Below are 22,315 nucleotides of genomic sequence, written 5' to 3'. Positions count from 1 at the left end.
CTTTCCTAGTTGAACACCAGATCCTGCCAGATTACTGTATTACTTGGATACAGCATTTTAATCCTATTTTAAAATGAATAACTTTCAATTATCTCTACTTCTTAGTTACTACTCAGTTATAAAAGGTTTATTTTTAAATTTTCTGTAAAGTTGCAAACCTGTTTCCAAGGTGGCTATGCTGAATTTGATCACCGTATTCAAACCCTTGGGCTGGTTTTACATGAAAATCATTACCACACAGCAGTGCTTCTCAAAGAGTGGTTCTCTAACACCTGCATCAAAATCACCCATGATGCTCATTACACATGCAGACTCCTGGCCACTGCACCAAATGTAGAAATCAGTGTTTCTGAGGTTGGCGTCTAAGAAGCTACATGCTTAGAAAGGTTAGCAGGTGATATGTATACACAGTAATGTTTGAGGCCCACAGACATACAGGCTGGAATCAACTTCTACCACTTCTCATTTCACCACTTGACTCATTCAATAGCACTAACTAAAAAAGTTTTTTTAATTATACTTAAAGTTACAGTTGTCTTAGTTTTTTATTTATTTGCTCAATAAATACTCATTGCACAAACATTATGAGTGAGGCACTTGATTGGGCTCTGGAGAAATACCAGGTAACAAGACAGAAATGTTCCTTAAAAGTATGGGGCTAAGTCTATCAGAGAAGACAATCAACAAATAATTTCATAAGTAATTGCTCAATTACAATTTTGACAGGTGCTAATAGGAGAAACAAAAGGTACTAATACCAAGGTAAATCAACTCAGCCTGGAAGTTCAGAGAGCTTACCTCTGGGAAGGGACACTCAACCAAGGATATGAAGACTAGATGGGAAAGAGCAGTCCAGAAGGAGCATTCCAGGTGGAAGCAAGCTGTGCCAAGGATCTGAGGAAGGAAGAACTATGGTGAAGAATTAAAGCAGTAAGAAGGCAACTACTAGAGTAGCCAAGGGCCAGATGGTTCCAGCCTTCTGAATCCCATTGAAGATTATAGATTTTATCTGGAAAATAGTAAGAATGCATTGGAGAGTTTTAAACACACACACTTTTTCAGTGAGTTCTGAAGCTGTGTAAATGAAGGAATGAACAGGGGCAGTCAGAATACAATGAAGGCTCAGGCAGGATTTTGCTCAATGACAATGGGCAAACCTATGATGCAGGGCCACCTTGGTAGTTCAGTGTCTGCCCGTGGCTCAGGTCATGATCCCCAGGTCCTGGGATGGAGCCCCAAGTTGGGCTCCCTCCTCAGCAGAGAGCCTGCTTCTCCCTCTTCCTCTGCCCCTGCTCCTGCTCGCTCTCTCTCAAATAAATAAATAAAATCTTAAAAACAAAAAAACCTATGATGTAGAAATCAAGCTTATAAGTGAATATGTTCAAACTATGTCTGATGAAGGTAGTGCCCTGGAACATTGTAAGGACCTTAAAAATCTTAACAACCTAATTTTACTAATTTTAAAATAGCTCTAACAACATATATTTGCCCTTTATAATCAGTGGCAGTCACTCACAAGAACAAAACTAAAAATGTAAATGGACATCCAAACTGCTCATTCCATCTCATGCCATGAGACTTTCTGTGGTTTGTGGCTACAACCCTTTGCCTCTCAAAGAAGTTAGATTTGGTTGGGGGCAACTCTCTGGCTGGGAGTGCCACCCTTATTAACATGTAAACTGTAATCATGGTGCAGTTGAGGAGCACAACAATTGGATTTTGAAACCTATTATTCTACAAAGTAAATACAGGCTTAAGTCAAAAGGCAATGTGTTATTTTAGAAGAGTCATCAACTACTATTTTAGTCAAAAACACATAGTGAGTAACTAGAAAGAAGTTTCAAAGGAAACAGAGTGAAATCAGTTTGGAACTTCTAATCTATATTAGGTCAGTTCTTTTTATCCTGGTCTATAACAAACAACAAAGCCCTTTACTTTCCATCCTCAGCACAGTGATAATGTAGCTTGCAACTTTGATTTGGATTACATGCTATAGTCATTATACTTTGAAAACATGGTCAACTAGCACAGAGATTCTCTACTGATAGAAAAGTACTTATAGGAGATCCCTGGGTGGCTCAGCGGTTTACTGCCTGCCTTTGGCCTAGGGTGCGATCCTGGAGTCCCGGAATCGAGTCCCATGTCGGGCTCCCTGCATGGAGCCTGCTTCTCCCTCTGCCTGTGTCTCTGCCTCTCTCTCTCACTTTCTCTCTCCCTCTCTGTCTATCATAAATAAATAAATAAATCTTAAAAAAATATTTTAAAAAAGTACTTATAACAACCAGATTCCAAAAACAAACTTCACTTACTAAATCAAACTCTGTGAGGTTTACGTTTAATATGATTATAATCAAAAAGTTTATTAAGCAAATTTCTAACGTAAACAAAATTGGAAGAAGAATGTATTAAAAATATTAAAATGTAAGAGTTTAAGAGTAATCACTGTAAAAACAATATGCTATTCATGAGTGTCATCTATTTAATACAAGAGGGCCAATGTGATCTCTAAAAAAGTTTCTGAATATTTGAGAATATGTAGCAAGTTTTTTTTCTCTTAGCCATAGTTAGATAATTAATATTCTCATTAATTAAATATGTATTAATATATAATCAATTATACATTACTATATAATTATATGCTAATTAAATTCATATGTATAGACTTCCTATGTATACTACAGATTACCAGTTCTTGAAAAGTTGGACAACAAAAATATTTCTGGAAAACTATCTAAACATAATTAAACCTTCTTTTTCTGGTTTATGCTTTAAATTTAAATACAGTAAAATTTTGATGTTCAGTTCTATGAGCCAGAATACAGAAATTCTTATAAACACCATCACACAGAGGATACAGAACAACTCCAACACCCCAAAGAATTCTTTCACATTGACCCTTTGTATGCAGACCCTCTCCCCACCTCTAATTTCTGGTGACCACTGATCTGTTCTACACCTCTACAATCTTGCCTTTTTCAGAATGTCATATAAATGGATTAATGTAGTATACAATCTTTTGAATCTGACTTCTTTTCACTTAGCACAATTCCTTCGAGATTCATGCACCTTGGTGTATCTTCTTTCAATGATTCTCTAATTACTATTTTATAGCCCTCATCCCATTGATATAAACATTTACATATAAAGTTACAGACATGTAGAAAGTATCGGAGCTATGGTATACTTAGTTCTGTAACACAACTTAATTCTTCTTTACGTGAGTAAAATCTCCATATCAGCTAGCTTGTTTGCCATTTTTTTACTTCTAATAAAAGTATCACATAGGAAAGCAATGGTACTTATTTCATGGCATATCACCCCTCGCTCAGGGATTTTCAAGGTTTCGTTATTGCCTATCAATTTAAGTCCAAACTCCTCCTCAAAGTACTCTCAGAGTGTGTTTTCAATCTTATCTCCACCAACTCCCTCAAATAACCCACTTTCTCACGAGACTGGGCTATTCATTTGTCCCTGATCCACTTCTTTCTTTGCAACATTGTGCCTACTTATTCTTCAAGGACCAATTCAAACGCCATCTTTGACATGCAGTCTTTCCTAATTCCTTTCTTTCTTTCCTCAAGGTTGCCCCCAAAGTGGATTTAAACTTGAGTTCAATAGCATGTTTGGAGAACTTTCTTATGGCATTGTTTATAACTGAGGTAAAAGAATCTACGTACCTGTCTTATTCCCTCCTTCTTCCTTCCTCTCTGATGCTTTCCTCATCCCCCACTGCACTGTGTGCCATCAGAGAAAGGTGTGATTTTCTAATCTTTGTAACACATATGGCATCCAGCATAGTTCACTTTCATTAAAGTGACACTAAAAAAATCCTATTACAAACAAATATCTGGCTCTAGAAGACACAAGAGAGAAAAGAGTAGACCTCTGAAAACAGACTGAAAAAGAATTAGATGGTACTTGTGACTATAATGCCACTAGGAAATTATTTTAAAGCATATTCCTGGTATAAGCATATGAAAGCATTTTATGAACAAAACTTTAAACTTAAAAAATGTGTAGTCTACTGGTATTTCATCTTCTGTTAAATAGGAGTCCTATATATTCAAGATTCCTAGCCTCCTTATAAGTCACATGTGGATCTTACTGAGACAAAATAGCTCTCCTCGCTGGAGTGACTCATGGAAGTTGGTTCACCTGAGGATCAGAAAAACGGCTACACTTTAGCTTCTAAAACATCACTTAAGAGTTGGTTGCCCATACCACAGTGAGTCATCACCCTCTCATGGTTCCACATGTGATTGTTCTGCCTCCCTCAAGCAGTTTATAAAGACTGTATAGGCAGGAATCACATCTTAGGCTCCTTTTTAAAAAGATTTTATTTAAATTCCAGTTAACATACAGTGTAATATTAGTTTCAGGTATACAACATAGCGATTCAACATTTCCATACAATACCCAGTGCTCATCACAAGTGCCTTCTTGATTCCACTCCCCACACCACCACCACTTCCCCTCTGGTAACTATCAGTTTGTTTTCTTGTATTGTGTCCATTGAAACTCTCCCTGTCCCAACTTTCGTACCATGCCCACCACACATGCACACTTCATAGAAGAGACAAACTGTATATAAAAACCATTCTGACTCTTAAAACATTTGGGCATTTGAAATACAACCCCAGCCATTTCCCTATTTCCTAAAGGTACATTCAGCCCTGAGACAGTGCTACATCCTTCCTCCAACTCCGCTTCTCAAGCAGGGTTTAAAATGCTCAGCAAATATCAGCTTGGCATTTCCAGAAGATGACAACAGTCACAACATCAACAACTGCCAGAGAGAGAAGGGAACAATGCTCTAACTCCAGTTCTACTGCTAACCAGCTGCAGGACCTTGTGAAAGTCTCCAGACTTCCCCGGGTTTGGGTTTCCTTGCCTATAAACTGACACATGGTATTAAGTTAGTAGAGATCTGCCTCACTCAAGTTCTGATATCTTCTGGTTCTAACATTGGGGCACTCTTACATGTCTAAGGACCAAATAAGACTTTCATATCTGGCCTGCTCTTCATCCCTATGTTCCTCTTTAGAGAAAGCTAAGCACTAAGACTAAGCTCTGAGCTTTCTTTTCTCTTCTCTAGCCTTTGCTCGAAATAGAATAGTAGCACTCTATTCTGATAGCCCCACAGAGCAATCTTTAGTGTAAATAATAGGATGGAAAGAAAAGTTCTATTTCTTTTTGTCCTATTTTTAATGATTTCCAAGTTAGAAAACTGATGACAGCATGAAAGCCTCATCAATATTGCAGACACATAGCTCTCAGTAGCTCCAGATCTCAGTGTTCACAAACCTTCAATATCTCAGCTGTTAATAGACAATAAAAATTATTAGACCTTGAATTTATATTCAACAATCCCTGTAACATATCTGGGGCTCTACATGAGTAACTATTCTCTCTGGTACTCAAATCTCTCTCCAGGATGAACAAGGCTCTTGGGAAGATTCATTAACTCCTGCAGGTGCCTCTGGGGGGCTGTTTAACCTGCTGCCAGGCTCATGCCCCAGTGAGGGAGCTCCTCATTCCTTCTGTGACATCACCTGGGAATAAGAGAACTTCCATCCTCCTAGAGAGCGGTGGGGGGCACTCAAATGGCTACAGATGACAAGAGGCTCCTTACCTCCATATTTCATCAGCTCCCAAGCCCCACATACCCAAGGAGTAGTTCCTATAATTTGATAAACAGTTAGCCAAGTTACTTACTCTCCCCAGGCTCAGAAGCTTTTTTTATTTTATTTTATTTATTTATTTATGATAGTCACAGAGAGAGAGAGAGAGAGAGAGAGAGAGAGGCAGAGACACAGGCAGAGGGAGAAGCAGGCTCCATGCACCGGGAGCCCGATGTGGGATTCGATCCCAGGTCTCCCGGATCACGCCCTGGGCCAAAGGCAGGCGCCAAACCGCTGCGCCACCCAGGGATCCCTCAGAAGCTTTAAATAAATCTATAAACTCAACCAAAAGTGTACGTGATCAGGGTGGTAAGAAGAAAGCAATCTGCTAAACATCCCTGCCCCTTCCTTCTGGGAACTTTTCAAAGACCCATCCTCAGTAGTTATAGGACAAAATGCTATATATTCAATAATCTACAATTCTTTTAAAACAGACGAAAGAGTTCTGATGATACAGAAACCTTCATAAGAGTAGTTTATTTTGGTAAAGGAAGTCGTGGTCTGTGCCAAGTGTTTTCAGTATACTATCTATCTAGTTTAGTTCTCATAATAACTACCACAATACTGAGGAGTTACTATTTTCCCCAGTTTTAGAAATAAAGAACATCTCTAAAAGTAATAATAATTTGTTTATTAAGAATTTTAATGCATTATTTCATTTAGTCTTGATGACAGAACTCTGAGATGGGAGGATTCTATTCTTATCCCCATTTTACAGATGAGAAAAATGAAGCACAGAGAAGCTAAATAATTTGTTGAAGATCACACAGCTTGGCAAGTCATCCCAGCAGTCTGGTACCAGGGCCTATACTCTGAACCATTAAGCTTCACTGACCAGTGAAGCAGGAAAAGGAAAAGTACAACTGCTAGATTTAGTAAATAAAAATATGACATCCAGTTAAATATGGCTTTCAGGTAAGTAATAATTTTAAATAAAAGATTTTTCTATGTAGCACTTGGGACATATTTATACTAAAAAATTACTGATTGCTTATCCAAATTGCAAATTTAATTGAACACCCTTTATTAAACTGACAACCCTGTGGGGAAGAGATGCCTAAGATGTGAGCCTCAGCCTATCCCAGAGAACTTTTTCATATCTGCTACCATATTTAATACATGTTTCTAAGGTCTAAATTATGTCCCAAACTCAGTCCTGGTGCTGGCTTTGGTCAACCCCTGAATTTAAAAAGCAAGCAGGCTTGAGCCTACATTGACAATAGAGATTTTAAGGCACTACGAATTTCAGTCCTTAAAAATTCTGTGCCTGGTTCATAAGAAAAACTTAAATAGAGACCTAAGGAGACATTACAAAAAAATTAAAGGATGAGAATGGGTCATTTATTTTTCTATGCAGAAATTCCATTTTTTCATAAATTCTCTCATAAGAAAAATTAGCAATGTTTTCTAAGTGTTTAAAGAGCCCAGTTAGGAACAGCGTCGTGGGTAGTGATATGGAGAAAATACAGGCAGACAATAAACAATCATTAGAAAGAGGCTTCAGATCTTCCTATGCCCTGGTAATTTACGTGCCACAGCCCTACCTTTAGCCAGGAAGATGATATTTAGATTTTTACTAATAGGATATGTTTGAACATTTACTTAAAACACACACTCTAGCAACTACAGTAAAACACAGGATTTTTTTTTTAAAGTCATCTGCTTAGAACTTTCGATGGCTTCTCTTTTGGCATTACACAGTCTGTATTCTTCATGATTATTTAGGTAAGTTTCAGTTTCCATATGGCTTGACATCACATGGGTGAATCAGCAGAAAACCAGCATCTTTATCACATTTCCTATTTACTGACAATCGTCCTAAATATAGCTGCCTTTTATACAACCATAAAAGCTTTCCTCTCCTCTGTTAGGACAAAACATTTTAGGGGAAGAAGAAAATCTTGGCAGGATCCTGGTGTTCAAAATAAGGGTAACAATGTACAGGTTTCACCTATGCTAGGGAGAGAAGTATTTTACCCAGAGGACCAATGATTTGACCCACAGTCAAATTTGCCAATTGAGTAGAATTCACTTAGGGAAACTAACCCTGGAAGGAGATTCAGATTATGGCTCCCCTGCTCAATAGCTTTATGATCTTCTACATCACTTTCCCTCTAAGCCTCAAGTCTTCTTGTCTTTAAAATATAAACAGTAATAGTGGCTACCTCACAGGGTTGTGAGGAATCAATGAGCTAAGGACTTAGTACAGTGCCTGGCAGCCCATATAGACACCCGATGAATGTTTAGTACTGTTAACACTATTGTCATTTGACACCAAACAACATACCTATGGGCCCTCTCACTAGCTTCTCAAAGAAAAAGCTAATTTTGCCCAATGGTCATGTCCCTTTTGATGGTTCAATTGCACTCTCAGGGTGACCAGGAGTGTTGGCAGGTGTAGCTACTGTATAAATGAATCCATCATATGTAAATATGTCTATAATTAGACTTTGTGTTCTTACGAAATAAGTTCTCAAGTCACAATTTGTACATTTCTTTTTAAAATCTGATGATTTGAATAGTTGTTTACACATTTAAACTCTCTAGACTAATTACTGAAAGAAACAGTGATTTTTTTTTAAAGAAAAACGTATTTCCTTCCTAAGGCGTTTATTATTTAGAAAATAATATTAATTTTGAAAGATACTTTCATCCCAGGATGCCTGGATGGCTCAGTGATTGGGTACCTGCCTTCGGCTCAGGTCATGATCCTGGGATCCGGGTAGAGTCCTGCATCAGGCTTCCTGCAAGGAGCCTGCTTCTCCTTCTGCCTGTGTCTCTGCCTCTCTGTCTGTGTCTCTCATAAATAAATAAATAAATCTTTAAAAAAAGTACTTTCGTCCCTTTGTCACTTAGTTGAATACTTCTTTTTCACACTAGTTAAATTAGACTTAAAATTAGATTTTAAAGCAAAAACAATTCTCTGCCTTTAACAACACTATTTAAAATGCAAATTACATTGCAGATAAAAAGAATTGAAATTTTTGTAGCTTAAAAATAAGTGGAATTCCAGAGTCAATATCATATAAATAGGTGTCCATCTGGCCAATCTTCATGATTGCCAAATTTCTTCTTTCAATTGTTTAGGTTTAACAAGAATTTAAACAGCTCCCTCTTGTGGCCTAAAAAGTCATCAGCAATCCAGAGTTTAGCCAACTTCTTACCTGTCATTTTATTCTGTGCACATTCACTTAATAAATTATATATTGTGTATCTGCTATAGTAGTGGAGAAGGAGAGCATAAATAGAGGGCTAGGATGGATGTGATTCATGGGGATGTGATTCATGTGGATATAGTCAGCTCCAAAGCTTCAAACTGGAACTCTTAGTGTGCATGCTGCTTCTAATTTAAGGGCTGTATTTCTCTAAAATGAAAGGTTGAGCTTTAGCCAATGCAGTTCATTAAGCAAATGGTTGCCTCCATTGACTGGTTGAGCTGCAAGGTACTCAGAAATCCTGATACCAAATTTACCTATTTTCTGTTGAAAAGCTTCAGATCAAAAAGTGTAAATGCAAAGTCCCCCTGAATACATTTTCTAGTAAACTTTGTCATGGTCCCTGAAACTTCATTTTAACCATCTGTTCATTCCAAAAATAGCTGAGGGCTGCCATGAGGTATGAGGCACTGTGCATAGAACAGACATGCCCCTATAATGCCCACAGCGTGGTGGGAAGAGAAGCATGAAGTACTCACACTGTAATACATCAGATGTGGCAGTTACTGCCTGTGAAAATGACAGGGAGACTTAATGGAACCAGGTATATCAGGAAAAACAGTTCTGAGAAATGACTGAGTAGATATTGGCCAGATTAAGGGAGGATGGGAAACTATTTCAAGTAGGAAAAATAACATACACTATAAAAAAAAAAAAAAGCATCTGTCAAACTTGAGAACAGGGAGGTGCTTGACTCTTGAGGAACTGGAAGCACATAATGGGGCTGGAGAATGTGGCAGGAGAGGGTAGAGGGGCAGCGTCAGGCAGAAGCCAATCATGCAGGGCCCTGCAGACTATGTGTAGGTTTTGAGCATTAGCCTCACTGAGATATGCACCAGAAACCTATGAAATGTTTCAAGTTTCAAGTTCGTGACTAACACTACAATCTTTCTTTTTTTTTCTTTTTTTTAGGGTCCTGCTGGCTGCACATACAGACAGAATTGGAGGGAAGTCAGAGTGGAAGTAAGGATACTTCTTAACATTAAAACTGCAGCAGTGGGATCCCTGGGTGGCGCAGCGGTTTGGCGCCTGCCTTTGGCCCAGGGCGCGATCCTGGAGACCCGGGATCGAATCCCACATCAGGCTCCCGGTGCATGGAGCCTGCTTCTCCCTCTGCCTGTGTCTCTGCCTCTCTCTCTCTGTCTCTCTGTGACTATCACAAATAAATAAAAATTTAAAAAATAAATAAATAAATAAATAAAACTGCAGCAGTCAGGCAAGTTTTGCCTTGACTGACTGCTGGCTGGAGCCTGGGTGGAGTCTGAGGAGAAGGCAGGAGGGAACAGGATGTTAGTAATATATTGCAAGATTACACTGACAGGATTTGATGATGAAATAAGAGTAAGAGGAAGATTTAAAGCTGACCCTCAACACAGCAAAGACAGTGATGATCTACACCTATACGCAAAAATCTGATGAATCTCACAAATGATGTCAAATTAAAGAGCCAGAGAAACAAACAGAAGAATACCTCCCTGCAGCTACCATCACCTCCTCTCTCTGGAACTGCTGGGTGACAGGCCAGGACCTATTCTGTGTCACCTTACTATCCCTAAGGCTGTCTGCCTTCCAAAGTCAAAAGAACCAACATGGAAAAATCAAAATGTAAGGTTTGAATAAGTAAGAGAAAAACCAACCAATGAAGACATTTATGTTTAACACCTTGGATGTTCAAGAAACTGCTTAGAGCAGGACACAAATGGGACATGCCTCCTCTAGCATTATTTTTAATGTAACATAATCTGAACATTCTGGTCTACAGATCAAGGGAAGTGAAAAAAAGAGAATTCATAAGTTATCTGTAAAGGCGGAAATGCTTAGTGTGAATATATGATGCAAGACCCTCTTATACCAAAGGAAACTCTGAGAAATATTACTTTGAATTTCCTGCTTATTTTATCCCCACTGTATCAAAAATTTTTTAGCTGCTGGTATTAAGATCAAAATAGATTTTTTGGCCCCAAGCAGAAAGCTTCTAGTCAGGAAAACAAATGCCAGTCCTTTAAATTATCTGAGAGTTAGAATTAGTTTGAATAAGGAGCCTAAGTCTTTCAGCTGAGGAAAATACATTTGAATGTGGGAGATCACCTCAGGACATTGAGAATTTCCCACGGAAATATCCGACAAAAAGCAGGGAGAAAACAAAATTTCCAGTTGAAATGGGAAACAAAGTATGACGAGAACAAAGAGTTGAGTGTGTGCTTTGGTAGCTTAGTTTGGTAATTCATTTCAAAGGCAGATGAGAGGAAACTGCTTAAGCAAAATTGTCTTATTGTTCTGACAGTTCCCACGCTGAATCAGAAATCTTTGTCACCTCAATTCTATAAAGGAGAAAAGTTATCTTTATTAGGACAGGAAAAAAATGTTCTCCTATCCGCTTTAGGTGAAGTATGAAGTTGATCATTTTTAGAATTTGGTACATTTGCTTCATTTTTCATATTGGTCTTCAAGAAAACAAAAAGAAAGAAGAAGAAAACAAGACTATAAATCCTCAAAGAGAAGATAGGAAGATTTCATAAGCTAGAGAGAGACTAACATACCATGACCCCATTTTACTTGTAACATTGAACGTCGTGAGCTTGAATCTCTTATGCACTTGCTGATTTTAAGCAGAATCTCAGGAAAGCAGATCTGAGGGGAAGTAGACAACTGAGAGGAGCTTGCCTAATGCCCCTCCGGATTGCAGCCCCTGTGCCGCCAGCTGCTGGGAGTGCTGGTGGCTTAGGGCTCTCATTTGAGTCCCTCTCTGCAGATCATTCTCAGCTGAACAAAAGCCAGCTCACTCAAGGTCATGCTCTCTTCCCAGGCAGCCTACACCCAGTGACTGGTCTGGATGGTATATAAAAGTCCAACACTACCCCTGAAATTTAGAAAAATTCTAAAAGGCTTCAGTGTCAGTGCTCCCCATGGAGTCACCTTCATCAAGATGCCATTATGGTTCAACTTCTTCCTTGGCAGAGTCCTGCCGCTTTTCCTTCTCATCTAAAGGTGTAAAACTTGAAAGTACTCCCTGATGAACTATCTGCTGAACTCAGAGTCAGCTTCCCAGGGAACATAACTGGGATGTTGTCATTACCAGTGTTTTCATTTTATGTTTATTGTCTTACATATAAGAGTGAGGGACAGGAGGTTCTTAAGCCTGACTCCCAATTAATCATCTTTCATCACTTTGGAGAATTCGAAGGATGGGGATTGCAGGACATTCCACTTAGGGAAACATTCAGAATCAACTTCATTTGATTACAAACCAAGGCAATTGCCAGTCTATAAATTAATCACTACAAAAACAAGGAATTAAATCATGATACTGCCCTCCCTCCTAAAATCCTCTCTTCCTCTGGCCACGAGGATGTGAAATTGTCTGTCTCCCCTCCTACCTTCATGACCAATCTTGTGTGCTTTTTATTCTTCTTTATTAATGAATAATAAATTACCCAAAGGTATGCACAAATTAGTGAAAGCATTCATTGTGATACACAGCCATTAAAATGTCTCCTTTCTCAACATTTCCATCAATGGTAAAAATAAAAGAATATCTGAGTAAACCATTCCTTAGTTAACAGCTATACATTGAACATCTCCTATGAACCATAGGTGGTTTAGAGTTTGGGAAAGAAAAATGAGAAAGAAATATCTCTTCCCTTAAGAAATTTAACATCTAGTACAAAGAGTTGCCTAACAAACCCAACACCTCTTTTTTTAAAACAAATATTTTGCGATGCCATCGTTATGATTCTGATATAAAATTCATAGGTAACTTACCTACAAATTCAAAAAACCAGTATAATGCCCTAATTATATCTAAATTATAAAATATAATTGTAATTTATTTTACAATTGTAAAATATAAACAAACAAAAAGAAAGCAAGTAGTAATTTTTTTAAATATGGCTTGATATGTAGCTGCTATAACAATAATCAGATGCTATGCCTTACATAGCAGCACCCTTCAATCTTTATGACAACCAAATACTTCCCCAAAATTTCTAAAATGCTACCAGGAGTGGTTCTGCTTTCATTGAAAACTACTAATTTAATCATTTAAGAGAAGAGAAAGAAATTATTTCTATGAATTTGAAAGATGGCATCTAACTCTAATATTTCAAAAATAATGCATGGAACTTATGCATCTTTGTTCTAAACAGAATAAGGCTAGACATATTCAAATAACACCATGTTATAGGCTGAATGTATCCCAGAGAAATTCAAATGTTGAAGCCCTGTACCTTAGAACGTGACTGTATTAGGAGTTAGTGCCTTTGAAGAGGTGATTAAGTTAACATGAGGTCATTATGGTGGGCCCTAATCCGATTAACTAGTGTCCTTAAGAGAAGATCAGGACACAGAAAACTCAGGCAGAAGGACAACCATGTGAGTATATAGTGAGAAGGCAGCCAAGTACAAGCCAAGGAGGGAGGCCTCAGGAGAAATTAACCCTGTGGGCACCTGATCTTGAACTTCCAGCCTGCAGAACTATGAGAAAATAAATTTCTGTTGTTTTACCCACTTGGTCTGTGGTATTTTGTTGTGGCAGCCCCAACAAACCAATACACATCCCTAGATGGGAGTTGAGATAAGAGATATTTCTGCCCTTAAGGCCTAGACCTCCAGCCCAGAAGTGGTAAAAGTGCAAAGGAAAAAGAAGGAAAAGGACTGAGAAGGAGCTCTTGAACAGAAGTTGAGGAGGAGGATGGCTGAATAGCTTTTGTGTTTAAGGAATTGCATTGCCTGCTCATTTAATTTAGCATTGTGTTCAACATTTGGAAAGAAAGGCATAATCCTCATAGAGAAGTCTATTAACAATAATTTCTGTGTCAAAGCAGTAAAAAGAGCAATTGTGAGCAAAAATCCAATTCTCAATTGCATTTTCAAAATGTAATGTATGTAAAAAATACACAAGGGAAATTATGCAAGTAAATGTCTAATATTTGCATGGTTAGCAAAAGTTTGCGCCTACAAAATGGGGACCAGATGAGATATACTTATTGTATAAATTAATAAGAATCCATCTGTAAAGGCTTGTTTCTCATTTCTGCATTCTGTTCTACCACATGTTCATTTTATGCATTAGTGTGATGTTATTCAGACCAGTGGACTGCCATTGCTTTCTGTGTATCTTCACCATCACTGCTGACTCACAATAGATCCGAGTTTAACAATGAAGAGATTTGTTTCTTACAATCAACTTTCCTATAAATCCTCACTCCTTGTTTGAGTGTTATTGCCAGGCTGCATTGTCTTCCCTAGTGTGTAAATAGTCCATATCAGCCACATACCAATGGAAGGTGTAGAGAGGTAAGGGAACTAACATATGAGTAAGAAGAATATAAATGCTACATAAACTGAAAGGAAAAAATGTTTGTTTTGTTGCACTCTTTTTTCTTCTCTGAATTTTTTTTTTTTTACAGAAGCAATATTTATTAAGCCTTTACTATGTTCTAGACTCTGCTAAATACTGCAGAAATAACCATGAAATGTAAAAGGGCCATCAGGGATCCCTGGGTGGCGCAGCAGTTTGGCGCCTGCCTTTGGCCCAGGGCGCGATCCTGGAGACCCAGGATCGAATCCCACGTCGGGCTCCCAGTACATGGAGCCTGCTTCTCCCTCTGCCTATGTCTCTGCCTCTCTCTCTCTGTGTGTGTGATTATCATAAATAAATAAAAATTAAAAAAAAAATAAAAATAAAAGGGCCATCACCTCCAAGAAATGATCATCTATCTGGAAAGACAACACTAAAATATATGAAGCAATTGTTGAGAGAATAATTAAGTGCCAAACTCTAAAAGATACTGATCACAGAGCTTCCCTGACTAGGACAACAGAGGTGAGATCAATCCTCAAGCACCAACAGCCAGGTCATTCATTCAACAGGATCATGTGACAGAAGCACACCCAGGTTCATGCTTACACCAGCTTCATGTTTACCATAATTGCAATGACACCTGTTGAAGTAAATTACATCATCAGCAAGCACAAAGGCATCTATCATTACTCCAATGTTATCTTGGCTTTGCTAACAATATTTGCGTCAGCATTTTCAATGATTTTATTATTAATTGAGTCATATTAAATATGGAGGGCAAGGATGGTAGATTTGAGGCAGCATCCACAAGAAAGAACCCTAAACCCTGAGTAAAGGCACTAGAACCCTAAACCCTGAGTAAAGGCACTGAGTAAATACCTTCTTAACCAGGTTTCCGGTTCCCATAGATATGTCTAAAACCTAGACAGTGAGGGAACAACCATGTGGCCTGGGAAGCAGGTAAAGATAAGATAGCAAGAGACCAGATTTGATAGAAAAAAAAAATGCTATTTTCATATGACACTTCAAATGAACCACTGAAAAGGAGGGGCACCTGAGAGGCTCAGTCAAGCATCTGATTCTTGATTTCAGCTCAGGTCATGATCTCATAGGTCATGAGATCAAGCCCGATGTAGGGCTCCCCAGTCAGCAGGGAGTCTGCTTGAGATTCTCTCTCTCCCTTTCCCTTTTCCCCTTCCCCCTGATCATGCTCGTGCTTGCTCTCTCTCTTTCTCTCTCTCAAATAAATAAATCTTTAAAAATAGAGACACTATTCAATCACTTTTTCCTTGTACAATAGCAAGAAAAGAAGTCTCCATAGTCTCTTGCTGAGAGTTGGTAGATTTCGTGAGATCTCTTTGATTTGTGTAATTGGGAGTTTCCTAAGACTTTGCCAGCTTTTGCATACTGATGGATCATACCAAGTTATCACTCAGATTAAACTGCTTTGTATCTCTATCTTTATAATCCAGGACTTTAGCCACCAGGAAGTTCCCTTAAGGATCTCTGAAAGCACTAGGGCATAGTTTCTATGTGCATAAACAGGTCTCCCAAGTTCTTCCATTTTTGCTTCCCTCACCAGCACTGGTTGCCTTACCAACAGCATCAGTGCTGGTCCCTCCATGAAAGCTGTACTGTCTCCCGATGTTCTCAAAGAAAGGAAACCCTGGAGGTTCTAAAGCCTAGGGCTGTCCCTGCACTAAAAATCATGTTATGTTCCTCAAGGTAATAGGCAGAGAGTCCCTTTTCCCTCTCTAGGGTACACTTTTTGAACTGGGAATAAACACAGTGCTGCCAATGTCCCTGGGTCTCATAGAGTCCCTCCTGCAGCCCCTCTCCTCACCTGACTCAGAAAGGAGTCTCCCAAAAAGGGCTGAAGAAACATAATAATATTATTAGCCAGCACTTACAAAGCACATATGTGTAGTGTACTGCTTGAAGTAGTTTACATAGCTTAACTCAAAATACCCCTGAGAGGCACTTATTACTAACATCCCCATTTTGCAAATGAAGTATAGGAGATGGAGCACCTTGTTCTAGATTGTCGCCAGCCCCTAAGTACTAGAACTGGGACCTGACCCTAGGCCTTCTGTCTGTAGAATGTGTGCTCTGAGATGCTACTGCTTTGTGAATATCAAGCTGTTCTTGGCATTCCTTTCTTTCCCTCACCACAGATACCACTCTCCCCAGTCAAATCCCCAGTGAGAAGAAATTCCTTAGGTGCTGGCTCTGGCTGAGACCCATGCCACAATATTATCATCTAAAATTTATTTTTTCCCATTGCAATTTAAAAACAGTTCTCTGGGGATCCCTGGGTGGCACAGTGGTTTAGCGCCTGCTTTTGGCTCAGGGCACGATCCTGGAGACCCGGGATTGAATCCCATGTCAGGCTCCCAGTGCATGGAGCCTGCTTCTCCCTCTGCCTATGTCTCTGGCCTCTCTCTCTCTCACTGTGTGACTATCATAAATAAATACATAAAAAAAATTAAAAAAAGAAAAACAGTTCTCTCAAGCCCCAAATGTCATGCATTTGGCCATTAACGTTAACAGCCTGAGCTATTTCCTAGCTGCTCTTTTGGCATCTGTAAGTTACCAGCAAAGGACAGAAAAATCTGGAATGGGCCCTCACCCAGAAATTACAAACTCTATTAAGGCTCTAAAGTGGGAAACAATAGGAGGCAGAGAGAGACTAGGGAGACAATAATAAGGCACAAATTAAAAGGAAGTTGGAGTGATGACAAACATATATCCTCAACTTAGTTTTTACTTTTGGCCATTAAACCACTGGTTAGTATGATGCTAAAATCAAACCTTGTTTCTGCATTATAACTCAAATCTCTAGGCATTAAAAGAAAATAAGTTTACCTAGTTCCTACCTTTGCCAGCCCCCAAAATGCATCTTTTCCTCCCCAAGCCCATCCCAATAAACACTTAAGTGAGAGTTTACAATTTCACATGTGATGATTTGTGAGCGCTGGTCTCAAGTGGATTTCAGGTGCAGCTAATATAAATGATAAACTCTCAAGGGCTTGCCAGCTAGACCTGTAAATAAGCTGATTTTAATAGCAATTCATTCTGTGACAGACACTACGTGATGACTTCCCACAAAATAGATGTTTGTGTTTTCAAAGAACACGATGACAACTAACAATGACATCCCAATAGAAACATTAAAAAAAAAAACCTAGTCAAGATTTGGGAGCATCAGAACTTTCCTAAGAGTATGATAATAGAGTGCTTTCTCCTAGCTTGTGCTGCCAGGCCCAAGAAGCAAAAGCTGAGCTGTGTCTCAGGGTGGAGGCTGCAGGGGAAGATGTGAAAGATCTAGCCCTTGGTGTGGGGTGGAGAGAGAGAAGTAAAAGACGAAGATCTATGTAAGCATCCCACATCCTCTACAGCAATCAAGGCTATTGAATAGAATTCAGTTGATGGCCATGCAGCAGCATTTCTTTCTCTTTCTGCAGGGAGCAGGTCATCTTTTCATGACCTCTGCTTCCCTCCGATGGCTTTTATTCCCTTCTCTGCAAACACTTCTACCTCTAGTTGCTATTCTACAAAGCAAGTTTGACACGAAGTCCACCCCTTGAAATCATTATATTAACATTGGGACTCCTGGAATGAAACCAGAAAACAACTCTGTTTTCCCACTTGACCATTCATATGCACTCTTTGGGGAAAGCTCTTCCCCTTACATTTGGATAAAAATCCTTATAGTCACTCTCAAATTACAAAAAGTCTTCAAGGGATCCCTGGGTGGCGCAGCAGTTTGGCGCCTGCCTTTGGCCCAGGGTGCGATCCTGGAGACCCGGGATCGAGTCCCACGTCGGGCTCCCAGTGCATGGAGCCTGCTTCTCCCTCTGCCTGTGTCTCTGCCTCTCTCTCTCTGTGTGTGACTATCATAAATAAATAAAATAAAATTTAAAAAAAAGTCTTCCAGTACTGTCAAGTCATTAAAAATTATTATTTTAAAGATATTATTTATTTATTCTTGAGAGACACTGAGACAGAGAGAGAAGCAGAGACACAAGCAGAGGGAGAAGCAGGATCCATGCAGGGAGCCTGACATGGGACTCGATTCCGGGTCTCCAGGATCACACCCTGGGCTGAAGGCGGCACTAAACCACTGAGCCACCCAGGCTGCCCTAAAAATTATTTTAAATTCAGTAAGAATATGTCCAGACTGGTACAGGAAGTTAAATTTTCAGTCTTCATTAAAAGTTAAAGTCTGGCATCTTGGCTAAGGCCTGCCATGGAAAAGCAGGCCTTCTCTCTATTTTCTGGACCCCCACTACCACACCTGAGCACCCACTTATTTGGTTGCCTCTGTGTCCCCAGGGCCTGAATTCTCCAAAAATCCTTTTTACTCCTCCAATACTTTTATGCCTTCTATGCAAATGATGGATGAAAGGCTGCAAAACTTGTTTTAGACAACCTAAATCATGATTCACTCAACCAATTCATTAAAGTATCCATTTGGCTTTTTGATTTAATTATATTATGGGATGTCTGCTATTTATAGAGCACTGTGCTAAAGACACTGCATAAGACACATTCCCTGCCATTCAGAAATTTTCTGTCTAGTTCAGATGAGAGAATATGTACACAAATAATTATACCATAAGGTCATAAATTCTATGACCCTATGGTCATGAGAACAGTAAATGCTACTGGAAATTAGCAAAGGAAACTACCTTTTCCTTCTATTTTTTTTAAAGATTTTATTTATTTGTTCATTAGAGACACACAGAGAAAAGCAGAGACATAGGCAGAGGGAGAAGCAGGCTCCCTATGGGGAGCACAATGAGAGACTTGATCCTAGGACCCCAGGATCAAGCCCTGAGCTGAAGGCAGATGCTCAACCACTGAGCCACCCAGGCATCCCAGAAACTATCTTTTCCAACATGGATTCCAACATGGATTTCTCAGAAGACTTTATGAGGAAGTGGAACGTGAATTTGAAACTTGAAGGTACTATTATAATAATAATAGCTCAATATGCTGTTTTATATGCATATTACTACTTAAAACTTACAACAACCTTACAAAATAGGTACTATTATTGTCTGCAATTACATATGAGAAAACCAAAGCCTAGTGATACCAAGTAAATGTTTCCAAGTTCACATAGCTGGGAAGTAAAGGATCAGGGATTCAAACCAACATTGTCTACTTTAGAACATTGGGAAGGGGCAACCCTGGTGGCTCAGTGGTTTGGTGCCACCTTAGGCCCAATCCTGGAGACCCGGGATTGAGTCCCACATCGGGCTCCCTGCATGGAGCCTGCTTCTCCCTCTGCCTGTGTCTCTGCCTCTCTCTCTCTCTCTCTCTCTCTCTCATGAATAAATAAATAAATTTAAAAAAAAAAAAAAAGAACATTGGGAAGAACTTTCCAAAATGGGAGATGGATGTGGGAAATAACATAGATGAGGGAACAAAGTTAGGAAAGGTAAAAGGTGGTCAAAGTATGGGCTAAGATGGCATCCCATTGTGACAGGACGATCTCAGGAGGGGTACTGGAAGATGACAGAAGTGTCAGATGGACCAGTGGACTCAATTACCTCCAAATCTGAGTAGCCTTTAAGAAGAAACTCTAACAGAAGAGCATATCTGGCTGCTACTTGTCCCCTCTTTGCTCTTCCCCCCTTCCCTAGTGCTAACCACACAAGTTTGTCTTGAGCTCAAGCCTGTGTTTATTTTACCTTTATTATGGTAGCAGGATTTGATCTGACAACTCCTATGTAAGGAAGGTTTCTTTCTTTCTCTTTTTTTTTTTTTTTTTTTTTTTTTGAGAGAGAGAAAGAGAGAGAGAGAGAATGTGTGGGGAGAGGGGGAGGGGGCAAGAAGAGAGGGAGAGAGAGAAACCCAAGCAGACTCCCCACTGAGCACAGAGCCTGACTCTGGGCTCAATCCTACAACACTGAGATCATGACCTGAGCTGAAACCATGAGTTGGATGCTCAATCAACTGAGCCACTCAGTTGAAGTAGCTTGAGCCACTTCAAGCATATGAAGAAGGTTTCTATTTGCATAGTTCTGTGTTCAGGTATCAGTGCAGCTCATCCTCATTATCTCCCTTTTCCATAACCCCAATAAATAAAAATGTCAATCAAAAGTCTTCAGTAGGCCAGCTACTTTGGTGTAATCTTAGTATGTTTAAAGGGTGAGAGTGTGAATAGGGAGACATGTGAGAAAAGGGAAAGAATGATGAATATAATCATACTAGGGACTAAAAGAATGGAGTGACCTAGAGGATACATCCATCAAAACTAAGAAAAATCTGCTTATCTGCTTAGAGTAAGACAATTACAATTTTCAGTGCATTCTTCAGAAGTATGATATAAACTGCCACTTAGCCATAAATATATCTTTTTATTTTTTAAGTGTATATTATCTATTGTTATATTCAGTGATTTATAGAATGATATCCTTGTGAGGATATCTAGCGATTTTTCTTCAAAATACATTCTTTGCACTGCTCCTTCATCTCTCCTACATGACCATTTCTCCCCCTAGACCTAATGTCTATACTCATGTACTTTAATCCTCAAACATAGTCAGATACATCACTGAGATTTTGCTTTTACGAGACTCCCTAGCTACACTTTTTTTCTGAACTAAAAAGAAAGAAATGAAATTGTAAGTGTGGCCCTTAACAGCTGCATAAGAATGAGTTAGAACTTCAGAACTCAGTGTGGGTGGGCACCTGGGTGGCTGAGTCAGTTAAGTTTCTGCCTTCTGCTTGAGTCATGATCTCAGGGTCCTGATATCCACCCCAAGTCAGGCTCTGTGCTCAGTGGGGAGTCTGTTTCTCCCTCATCCTCTGCTGCTCCCCCTGCTTGTGCTCTCTTGCTTGCTCTAATAAATAAATAAAATCTTTAAAAAAAAAAACCTTCAAACCTTGGAATTGTTACTGGGTCTGGCCCTATATTGTAACTGGTGGAGGGGTTGCTATGTCTTTTCCTGTGAATGAGGTACAGGAAGCATCTATGCCTGATGCTTTTGCAATAATTTATATTCCCATGTTTTTCACCACTTCTCTAGGTATGGTCTTGGATTTGGGGTTCTCTTTTCAGGCTTTTTTTTTCCCTTTCCTTTTAGTCCCTAAAGAAGAAATGCCTCTCTAGGTGATTCACAGGTGCTGGGAAGTTCTGCAGTAAGGAATTGCATTCAATTTTGTTTCACCTGGAAGTCCTCATACTCTTCTTGTAAGAGCTATCAACATCCTGTAGACACAGGCTAGTAAGCACTGCTATAGATGAAAATGAAGACATGCAGCATCTGGCCTGTCAGACTGGACTATAATAAAAGTCTTTGGGTTAACAGGAAGAAAAATAGTGGATAATACATAACTGCAAGTGTATTTTTCATGCATTAGACAACTATAAATTGCATATCCTGAATATGAATTGTTGCTGTGAATTTTAAATGCCCAAGATAAAAATAAAATAAATAAATTAGAGCTTATCACTTAAAGTCTCATTTTTATGCCATTTTCTACAGAAATATAGTCTCGTTTTCCAGAAGTTTCCCTGAGATTTTTAAATGAACACCTAAAGGTTCTCGGCTACATGTTCTGGCTTTTTCACCTTTATAAATAGGTCTGACCCATTCAAAACTGCAAAGACACAATTATGTGCCAGGAAGATACAACTGCAAATTTTTTTTCCCCCAGAAACTGCAGTGGAGCCCTCCTGTGGCTAATTTAATCCAACAAATTTTCCCTGATCTAAGCAGAAAAGCATATAAAGAAGCAGTTTTACTGCAGCTATAGCCATGACAATGTACTTTGAGTCTAAAAGCCCTGGGAATAAACAGCTCAATGACAAATATATATTCCCTTAGAAAGAGAAAATAAAGCCTAAGGATAGAAGGAATAGAATTTACTTCTTTATTTTTGCAGACAACATCTGAAGTCATTTTTATCAATTTCATGGTGATAGTTTACCAAAAGCAAGGTCTGGAATTTAGAAGCTAAAGCAGCAATGAGAAAATATAGGTACATTAAAAAAGGTTGAAACCACCTATTTCCATGACTCAAATTTCCCAAATGTTAAATAAGAGCAGAATTTTCTATTTATCTGGAAATAATTTATCTGGCCGATGCTATAGACTGAATGT

General features: G+C 39.0%; 2 long non-coding RNA genes across 4 annotated transcripts in view; one reads left to right on the top strand and one right to left on the bottom strand.

Moving 5' to 3' along the window:
- The window catches only part of LOC112670109 (uncharacterized), a 48,898-nt gene extending 43,362 nt beyond the window's left edge, over positions 1 to 5,536 (bottom strand). Inside the window, exons 1-3 of one of the 2 annotated variants that reach the window (XR_003142766.3) lie at positions 5,305 to 5,536; positions 3,678 to 3,853; positions 799 to 894 (exon numbers count right to left, since the gene is read on the bottom strand). This is a non-coding gene — a long non-coding RNA (uncharacterized LOC112670109). The remainder of the gene's footprint in view (positions 1 to 798; positions 895 to 3,677; positions 3,854 to 5,304) is intronic. The other variant, XR_003142765.3, reaches the window with a different exon arrangement.
- A 34-nt stretch (positions 5,537 to 5,570) lies between these two features.
- LOC112670108 (uncharacterized) lies at positions 5,571 to 13,398 on the top strand. Of its 2 annotated transcripts, none has more exons than XR_007405962.1 (3): positions 5,571 to 5,974; positions 6,400 to 6,596; positions 9,809 to 13,398. It is a non-coding gene; the product is annotated as an uncharacterized LOC112670108 (long non-coding RNA). The 2 variants fall into 2 exon arrangements; XR_003142764.3 differs by having other exon boundaries at positions 5,571 to 6,296.
- Positions 13,399 to 22,315: the final 8,917 nt, after the last annotated feature.

This window comes from Canis lupus, chromosome 25, assembly GCF_003254725.2.
Source record: "Canis lupus dingo isolate Sandy chromosome 25, ASM325472v2, whole genome shotgun sequence".
NCBI classification, from domain to species: domain Eukaryota; kingdom Metazoa; phylum Chordata; class Mammalia; order Carnivora; family Canidae; genus Canis; species Canis lupus.
Note: the sequence above shows the minus strand (reverse complement) of the source record. Positions and strands in the feature narration are given on the sequence as shown.